At 42.4% G+C, this 10,385-nt stretch overlaps 1 long non-coding RNA gene across 2 annotated transcripts in view; it reads right to left on the reverse strand.

Moving 5' to 3' along the window:
- The window catches only part of LOC147754547 (uncharacterized), a 63,626-nt gene extending 53,458 nt beyond the window's left edge, over nt 1-10,168 (reverse strand). For both annotated transcript variants that reach the window (XR_015317077.1, XR_015317076.1), the window contains exon 1: nt 9,517-10,168. This is a non-coding gene — a long non-coding RNA (uncharacterized LOC147754547). The remainder of the gene's footprint in view (nt 1-9,516) is intronic.
- Between the last annotated feature and the right edge of the window lie 217 nt (nt 10,169-10,385).

The following is a 10,385-nucleotide window of genomic DNA, read 5'->3' on the forward strand; positions in this document are numbered from 1 at the left end:
ACAAATTATAAATCTGTGTACTGACCACAGAAGAATTTTGCTCTTCACTACCCATCAACGACAACGTGCAAGCCCGTGTGGAAGACCTTACATAAACCCACGAGAGTTCCCATGACCTAGGACTACCGAGACGCGTCTGCTGCTAATGACAACTAGAATCCTTATAGTTGAATCCTCTCATTTTCAAGGTTTGTTATGTCATGTCATTACAGCGTACCCAATGGATGGCCGCTTTCCCGCAGTGTCCCCAGTCTCTTCAGCTTCCAAAAGCTTCAGTCTATTCTCACGGCGCGGTGCGATCCATCGAGCAGAGTCAGGATTAAAAAATCGAATTTCAGTTGACAATCAAATTGTCGCGGTGGCTGGGTTGGAGAAAACTATGCCAGTTTTTTTCAGCCCTACGACATCAACTCTCACTAACAAATCAGCGTAGGTCTCATCGATAGGCCTGTTGTCTTCGACGCCATTGTCTGATGGCTACGGTGCATTCGGTAGGTGGTTACTCCGTGGAGTTGGCCTGGCACGAGTGTTGCTTTCATTGGCTGGCGTCCTCAGACAAATCTAATCTAAATATTGCATAATGAATCCACCAAAATAGAGAATCGGCGGCAGCAGCAGCATATCTGGTACTATTCACGGTAGAAGCACCAGCAACAGCATTAGCAACAATAATGACAGCAGCCATCGTTCAGCCTATGGCAACGAACATGCCTCGAGCACTCTGCGGGAGCTTAGGGCGTCACACCGTCACTTCAGGGCAGGCTGGGAGAGAAAACGCCGGCAGCTTCGAAAGCATATCAGAGTGCATCGAGCAATATGGCCGCGAATGGAGTACTACGGATTCATCCATTCCACTTTACGAGGAGCCAGGGGAAGTGGTCATACTCACTTCCGTAGCTAACGATGACGAAGATGGCGATGCCGAAGAGAAAAAGGTTGAGCTGTACAAGCTAGTCGATAGACGCAAATAAACCCGACTGCGCCTGTTGTGCTGATGGTCATGGGGTCGGTTCCACCGAGCGTTTAAGGGGGCTATGAGCTAGAATGGGTGTGTTATCATGGCCATTCTAGCAGCAGAATCCGCCGGGGGTATCATGTTAGCTGGGCTAAGAAGGAGCGGGCGTCAGCAGTAGGAAAAAGCCTTTTGAGCGCTAGCTCGCGTGCGTGAGACCGGTACTTACATAGAGGAGCTTGTACATATTTATTCGCGGAGTACAGTAGATCTGGCGATCTATAGGCGGTGGAGGGGTGATGGCGAAGAAAATTCACGGACGGAGCGTGTCTCGATTGTATGCTAGGAGAGGCTGTGCCTATGAGAGAATGAGTTTCACCATACGTTGGCGGCTGGATTATAAATGATCCCTCTCCTATATTAATATTGGCCGGCAGCAAGTACAGATGGATTGGGTCATAGTACTGTTGCCGTTTTAGTTCGTAAATCCAAGGGTATTTTGGCGCTGCCACTATTGCTGTGAACTGCGCAGTTAACAGCATCTATGTAAGCCGTGGGACAAGGGCTAATATTGTGTGAAATGATAGAGGAGCAGACGCGTCGATAAGGTATCGCTCGGTTCGAAGTTTGAAGATAGTTTGCAGCTAACGACCACCAAATCAGATCTGCAACGAGTGAAATCATCAAAGATGTTTTCGAGTCACCGTAAACAGGTATAAGTAAACGAGGTTGATTATATTCAAATAATATAGAACGTCCAACAAACTAGTATTCAAGCTATTATCACCTGTATCTTAATATATATAAGTCATATTTAAAAATAAAATTATTCATTATCGAATTCTAGTTCTGCACGACAAGCAGGTGGCGTTTCCTATGAACCGCAATACTGGCAGAAAAGAACCTGTAAACACTCAAATGCAGTAGAACACTGCTCGTGACATTTATAATAATCAGACAGAGTTCGAAAAAGACTAAATTGGGAAAAAGTTATCTTAATGTTAGGAATATACCAACTTTGCAATAAGGTTCACCGCAGAATCTTTATAAACCACACGGGGCTGTTACAGCAGTGGCAGCGGAGTGTGTCCTGCACCCCAGGGCGACCTTGGTAAAAAAAGATATTTCAGAGAATTAAGGTCACCTTTCTTGACGTAACTGTCTTCGTTCTTGGCTTTTTAACGTAAATAACGCTGGGCTGGTCGTTAGTACCGTAGAACTGAAGACGATATTCAGCGGCTGAGAACAGTGAGAAATTTCATAGATTTAATAGAAAAATAGAACACTGATATGAACAATTCATAAATCAGACAACTTATCTAACACTTTTGTCAGATGGAAAATTTATATTGTTGTTAGCTTGAACTTGCGAAGCTTATAGCATTTGCCTTGCTTCTATTCGATGTGAAAACCAGTGACTCACTTATTATGATCTCTTTAGCTGTACTCAGGTGGGAACGCCATCATCCCAAGTTGTCTACAGCTGCGTTACTGATTCGGCTCAATGGCATGCAGAGCAGAGAGAGAAACGTCTTGGATACTGAGACTAAAAAACATTCTAGATCCCATAAATTCCTATGACGGCCAAGTCGAACGCGTTTCCCTACTGAACTTAGCAATACGTGACGTTCTTTGCGCTTGAAACTTTGTAAACATCCGTCGCTTGGTGCTTGAAGCCACCCACCTACTTAACGGCTGTAGCAGACGAAAAATGCGAAACATTTCTTTATCCAGATTCTTTACCGAAGCCCTACGAGAGTATTGTAGGTGAAAGAGAACTGCAATAGTTAGTCTAATATTTAGTTTTTTCTTAAACAGACATTTTATAAACGAAAGTCAAATATAAAGCGTCACCTAGTTGTACTTCTATGAGCCTATATTGCAATGTCGCAGACAGGAATAAGTGCATTCGTTTCTTGAATCATTATATACTCACTGTTTATGGGCACTCACAAAAAAAACACCCCATCTCCGTTAACGACCGATGGCCATAGCCAGCTTCGTTTGTGGCAAATCGTAGCAGCGGAGAATAGGCTCGCCGGTAGCAAGCAACCTGTTTACTGTCCACTAAATTACGGCTGTGTTCCGACCATCATATATCTGTCGTCCCGAGCGACAATGACAAAGCGTAATATGCAGTTACTTCATGTCTGGCTGGAAAGGGGCCTCAACAACAAAACGTTACCTGCCTTCATCACAAACAGTTATTAGATATGACGCACGAGTGCCTTTAGATTGATTCGTCATGGAACCTTTTCGAAGTCTCTCTTGATGAACTCACCGATCGGCTCGTGACGTTCACTGAGAGTCTCGTGATTCTCTACGGCATTGTCTCGACTCCTCCAAAGCAACAAAGCGGTTCTATTCATAGAGAACAATATTAAGATAAAATGTTTGTCTGTATATCTGTATCCAATCCACCGTTTTATTACATCGATCAAATGGTTGACCGCTACTTTGAGCACGGCCAATATTTGTCTATCAACAAGTATCATTTCAGTTCCGATCGTTCTGTCTATTCATTACCGCAGTGTCCTCAATAGCAACCGTTTCTGTCATTCGTAGTAGGAGTGCAATGAGATTAACAGAAACGTCCTGTTAGGTCTGATTAGGCGTTGAATAGGCGCCGAAGATCAAACCGAGTCTAAGTGTCAAAAATAACATTGCATAAATATGTATATAGATATAGTGAACTTTGCGCGGTGTGTCGGTGATCGCTATCGTCTAAACGAAAGACTGTACGAAATAGAAAGATTGTACCACGACGACGAGATAGCAAACATAAAAATGTACTTATGGGAGACAAACGTGTTATCTACTCATTATTTTCGTTCCAGAACACGCTGGACTGCTCGACTTCAGCTGGCCGCCCAAAGGGACGTGCTCCTCAGACAAAAACGGCATCAATTGAATGTCGTCCTCTATGCGTCGGATCCGCTTCTATGTTTAGACCGTAAAAACAAAGGTAGCGGAGGCTTTATGGAAGAAATACGCAAACTGACTGACTGGCAATTAACTATTAAGATTGAGCTACTGGGGGTTGCAGGATAAAGACGGCTTATGGGCGTGCACTTCTGCGTCTGAAGTCTGTATCCCAAAAAAAAATCGTAGTTCCACTGTAGGACAAGTATTGATCTAGGGAACCGGCAACCGGCGGCCGTAAACGTAACAGCAGGAGCTCAGCGATACCGCAGCGGCGCGTCGGTAGATGCACAGAAGAGTGGCCCTAAACGTCTAATCACGACTGCCGTGGGATGGACGGAAGATGCGCAAATAGCCGAAACACATCAAAGGGTTAGCTAAATAGGAACTGGCGAGAAAAACAGTCGATAAAATCTAATCTTTGTTTATTGGCTTGAAGTATTTGTTAGTTACGACGGCCAAGTACAGCAACGAACCATATCTGCGTTGTCTTAGGGTCACTCATTAAAATGTGTGCGTTTATCGCACTGAGGTGTCTGAGGCTACTGGGAAAATCAAAAGTGCTCGACTATTGATCCTATATTATATAATTGTGGGTTATAAATATAAAAGAATGGTCGCGAATTCATTATCGTATATGGAATTGGCACGTTATTGAATTGTTCTTACCACCGAGAACGATATCCGGAACATTATGTCTCCTTGAAAAGCAACATAACGAGTAAATTAAAAAAATTTCATTTTCTACATGTCGCCCAATGAAGACCTTGGTATGCTTGGTACCTAGGTAGGCCTCGACGGTGCAGTGGTAGCATAGTTGCCTATCAGCTGAAGCGTCATGCAAGCTGGTGTACTTCAAGTGGAAACGTTCACTGGTCACCCGTTTTAATCATTTTTATTTAGCCGAGAAAAAGAGTTCTTCATATTATGACAAAGTTGACCGCTAATGAGATCGATGCGTTAAAACGATGCTATCGATATGATATATCAAAGCCAAGACAGAATAGTAACGACGTAGCTGGACTGGGCTTAGTTTTCTGGCTGCCCGTTTCTGGCTACGATATTTCGTTGACCGATGTTCCTATGTGGTGAATGCTCGTTCTGTTTGGTGTAACGTAGATATCCATATGAGACACACAATTGAAAAATTCCGATGGCTGTCTTAAATAAGTCTCCTTAACATGCTTTAAGTTTGACATTCGGCAATACCGCTAAGCATTCGCTAGTAGATTTTAAGGTTCTCTAATAAAGTGGTCTAACAAAGTAAGGACACCTTGTGCCAGCCAGAGAGATTGGTTAAGCTCGCAGATTTTTTGTTCATTGTAGCAAGAATCAATGGTATATTTCCTTTTAGTTTGTGATATTTTTCTAAAGTACGAAAGTCTTTCGTACGAAAGAAAGAAAAGGTGTTTCAACTGTTGTAAGCGATGCATACCCAATTTGTATTGTATTCTGGGCAGCATTCGAAAACGTTTTCTGTACGGCGGAAGTTTCGCGATTGACTGGAGTAGCTTTTTTCATTTACCTGTTAAGTGAGCTCCGGAAGTTAATTTCTTACCATAAATCGGATCGCTAATGTAAACTGAATACACGCGAATGTTATCTTATCACGCAGTTCACAGATGTCCCAGCAGTGGTCAATATTCTTTGGGTAGGCAACAGTAACACAAATTCATTTATATTTACAGATCTTGAGTTAACATAAGAGAATTCTGTTCTGTTCCGCTTGCTTTTTAGCAGCGGCTTCGTGGTATTACTCCATCGTACATTTTTGCAAGTTAATTACGTCCCAGCCGATCTTGAAATGATTGTGGGCGCAATCTTTCGGATAGCGAAGAGGCGACAAGTTATGCGCTGTGTCGTCGCCGCCGCTCTGTGACCCATTTGACCCTCGGCTGAGGTTCTTCATCACTCAAGTGTGCTTCATCCATTCGCGGTGAACAGATGCCCTCCGAAGTAAGTTGGCTGAATGGAGGTAAACAAATGCGGCGCTCAGGCGTTGCCTCATTAAGCTTTGCAACAGAGGAACTAGGCGACTCGCAGAACAATACCGGGTGTCCGGGCGGTATAACAGAGAGAGGAGGTAGAGACCAAGGTGGTATAGTCCTGGGTGCTGGTTCACTAGATGATGGGGTCAGCGGAACAAATGGCTCAGGGCAGTAATGGCGTTCACCGTTGAGAACAAGGCATTCAGTTTGGAGAGGGTACGGCAGGGCACATCGTATCGGGTGACCCATAGTGTGAAGCTGGAGGAACCACTCGCCACCTTGTCTGAGTGGATCCGCCCGGCCAACTGTAAACTCTCGTCTGTCGGCTGGGTCAGTAAACCGGTATGGTATCCATGAAGGCAAAAGACGGCAGATAAAGACTATCAAATCTTCCATAAGGTTCATCAGTTCGCGGGCGATACGGTAAACTTCAGTGAAATACACCTCGAGTTTGTGTGGTCTTTCCGGCAAAACTGGGCGTGAAATAGCTCTAAGTAATTGCCAGCTGCCAAGTGATGACTGGGACATGGTGTTTTGGTGGTGGTCGTTTAAAATACTATTAAGTCCGAGTTGGTCGTTTGCGGCCTGAACACTAGATACAAGTGTATCATTCAAATTTTGTATTTCGCCCATTTCAACTTGCACAGCATTTGGTATCACACTCCCTGCATTCGATGGTTGTACCTTTTCTACACTCTTTCGACGAGTAGCGTTCGTAAGTGCACTTTGATTGGTATTATTTATCTGTACACTATATGGGCTGCTAGCACCAGGCTGTTCTATATTTTCAATGGACTCGTTGACTTGTGGCGCGTTCGGTCTTCGAACATCTATGGATGCAGTTTTACTGCTCGTCGATGAGGCCGCCGTTACCTCAACTGCATTTTGAGAATTCTTTTGGTAGCCAAGGTGGGGAGGAGTATCTGCAATGACTTTCTTTTGCCCCATTTGGCCGTTTTGGGACACATTCGCAAGTACGGCGTTCTGTACCAAATTTATGTGTCTATTTCTCCTATGTGTTTCGGTTTTTAGAAATGCGTGATCACTCCCCCGTAATGGCTGTATCGCGCTTTTCGCATTTTGCTGCACTTGGTCCCGCTGTGTCTTGTGGCTCTGATCTATTTGAGCGTCTGAAAGTGTTTTAGGGACGACCCGCTCTGCTGAATTTTGCCTATTCTTTGACAGGTTATCTAAAGGAGTCCCCTTAACTATGGGCCCTTTAACCTTAAGTAAGTTTTTTAGCTTAGCTCGTACGAGAGAACTGGTCGTGTCAGAGCGGTTTCCAGCAGGCGCTGTTTTTTTTTGGCATAATTCGTTGATAGCCCACTTGTGTTGCTATTCGTATCCGAATTTCGAGAGTTGATCGAGAACTGAAAATTTTCAGTGTTATTTGTTTGGCAATTTTGAGCACCAGTGTCGGGCTGATGATATCCTTTCATAGCAGTATTACTTGGCTACCAATTATCGTTCATCTCGTTGTTCTCGATATAATGATTTAAGGGGATGATGGCAGGCGACAATTATTGCTAGACTTTGCGATCTCTGTGTGTTCTGTTAGCTTTTTGCATGTGAAGAAATGCATGTTTTGTTCGAACGTTTAGCTTTCCGTAAACGTTTACTTTAATAGTTTGTACTATATAGCTGATTTATATAACATGGATTTGAAATTATAAGGATTTCTTAATGTTTATTTCGTCTGTTCCACCCGTCAGTAAGATCGGAAAGGTGGATCCAGCACCTGCTTGCACAAAGCAGCTAAAATCACGAAGGCAATAACTTGTCGACAATTATCTTTCTTTGTTGCTACATATTCGAAGTATTGTCAAAGTCGACAAAATCTGGTCTGCAAAATGTCTACAGATGACTAGTGTGTGACGTTGACGAATCCCAAATATCGTTCAAACAGCAACATTGTCCAACGGTAAGTTGGGAGGTTTCATTCGTTAGATTTACCGCCTATGGTTAAGGACACAATGTGTTTTGTGAGCTAAAAGTGCTGTTGAAAGATGTAGCCATAGCTCTTATAAAAACGCCTAGATCTTATTCTATATTAAATGTTTTGCTCATTGGAATACATTTTAAGTATTGCCTATACCACGCGCATACGTTCGTTTTATACGAGTATTGACAAAAAATCATCCGGAAAACGTCAACGCCCGCGGCTGATAATATTGATCGTTCTGTTGCCTGAGTGCTCTGAGGTTTGTTTTCGTTCTAAACAGATTCGAAGTAGTTGTTTTATTCCAGCTCTTGTGATACTTTCCGCCTTTAGCCTCATAAGTCAGCCCAGTATCATCTCAGTATCTTCCAAAAGCTGTTGTCGAGTCGTGTGATAGAGGCGTCTTAATGAGACCCTATTACACAGAGCTACCGCAGCTTTTTACGTTCAAATGTATAGTAATATCGTTATATAGAAATATATACATATTCCGGTCTATAGTATGAATTCAGTGTGATAAGTTAGCTGACCATGTCTTGCATGACCATTGCGGAGATAAGTATATCCACTGGCATACAGCGGAACATCGAACGGAGGAGTCATTATGGTACCTAACTGGTAAATGGTATTGATTTTCTATTAATTTAATTTCGTTTTTATCTCTTCGATACAATCGAGTAAGTAATTCGTTCGATAGAAGCGTGCTTGTAATAATATCATATAGAAGCAGTACGTTCGTTACAAAAACGAATTTTTTGTTCAGTGTTTGTTTATTGGCTCCTACTGCAAACAGTACGCTTGAATAACAGACAGGCCGAGCGGACACATTGCTATCAGAAACCGAAGCCGTATCTTGGCCGCATATTATCAGAAATATCTCCAATATGCAGATCATCAATTATCAAGACAGCTCTAAAAACGTATTATAAATATTGACGGTACAGATGTTATTTTTCATTGTTAACTGATTTGTATTTTTTTTTAAATTAATTCACTGTTAATCTATAGTTGTTTCTTTTTTCCTAAGAAAATTTTTTAACGCCAATATCCTCACGAAAGGCAATAATGCTTACTGCTTTCAGGTTCAATTACTAGGTCAAAGTGTATTAATATTCACACTAGTCGAAATGGGAAATAGAGAAATTGAGTAATCTCAAACAATTACGGAAAATCTCGATCCAATCTCACTGGTAGACAGAGACGGTTGTGTCTTCTATCTAGCCAGCTTATAGGCCTCTGAAACACTATAGCTACCAGTGTCCAAGACGCAAAAATAAATTGCACATTGCATTTGATATATTGGAAGCTTACTAGTATGCAAAATACACATGCTAACTCATAGTTACCTGCTACATTACAAACAAAATACATCACACAAAAAAAGAAATCCACTTAGGGCTTCCGCGTTTAACGAACGCTAAACTGTAAGACAAATGCGACTCAATCTAATCCTGTCTGTTAAAAGAACCCCTGACTATTTCGATGATACTGCTCGTGTTTCATGAAACCGTCGTTAATACTTAGAACAGTAGAAACCCATTTGTTTTCTTCTCTATATCGGCTATTGAGTATCAAGAGAGGATGACAGCGTCAATGTTACTGCTGTCGTTAGCTTGCAATCAATAATTATTACTTCTGCCGACAAATAATATTTCCAATAGCAATTTGTACGGTATCTACATAATAATAATAACAGTAGAACTATAGAGACTTACAGACGATCGGGAGAAAGGAGACGGCAACGAATGATCCACCATACGCATTTAGTCGGCAGTTCTTTAAGAATAGCCACACATACAATATACACATGTCTGCTGGTCTGTGACGGAATAACTTCGAATGCTTCATTCCCATGCCAACGACGCTCGGTGCAGGCGGACGAAGATCCGAGCAAGTCGCACACAGCGCCACATGACACACGCTGCGAGCCTGACACACCGACAACGGCCGTTTTCATAATTTCGTTACCAATTCTCGCTCATACTCGACAACTAAATAAATTCGAATTTGAGCATTTGGCAGGCTTGTTGGTGGCGCACGGATGCTTCCAACAAAAGGAGCCAATCGTTTCTAGAAAAAAAACAGCGCAGACTCATTAGCGACGATCAGCTATTATTCAATGATCCGTAAGATTTTTAATAGAGTTTACATTCAACGATTAACGGTTCAAAAAGATCATTTTTGGCACGCTTGGATATTTTATGGGGAAACTTACGGCCGTTTCAAGGAGCAGAATGTTAATTGTCGACTGGATCGCCTGGATAAGCTTCAGCGTCTAGTCTGGGACTGTCTTTTATGCCCGCTGGCCGTTTTGAACTCCTGGGTTGTCGGAAACTTTGACCTACTATTAGGTCAAAGGTTACCTTATCTAGCATTTTTTGTATGTAGCCTATTGCAGCGACACTTTAGCAGGGGGTACACCCACTAACATTGCATACCGAGCAGTTACTAATTAAAAGTTATTTGGGGGTTAGAGAAGGAATTTTTTGAGAGCTGACTATCGAGTATTGAAGATTGTTGAAGAAATTGAAGATACAGTTGCGATGGACGGATGGTCGTTGTGTATAATGAATACACATGACCA

Source organism: Varroa destructor, unplaced genomic scaffold, assembly GCF_002443255.2.
Source record: "Varroa destructor unplaced genomic scaffold, Vdes_3.0 BEIS01000007.1, whole genome shotgun sequence".
Taxonomy (NCBI): Eukaryota; Metazoa; Arthropoda; class Arachnida; order Mesostigmata; family Varroidae; genus Varroa; species Varroa destructor.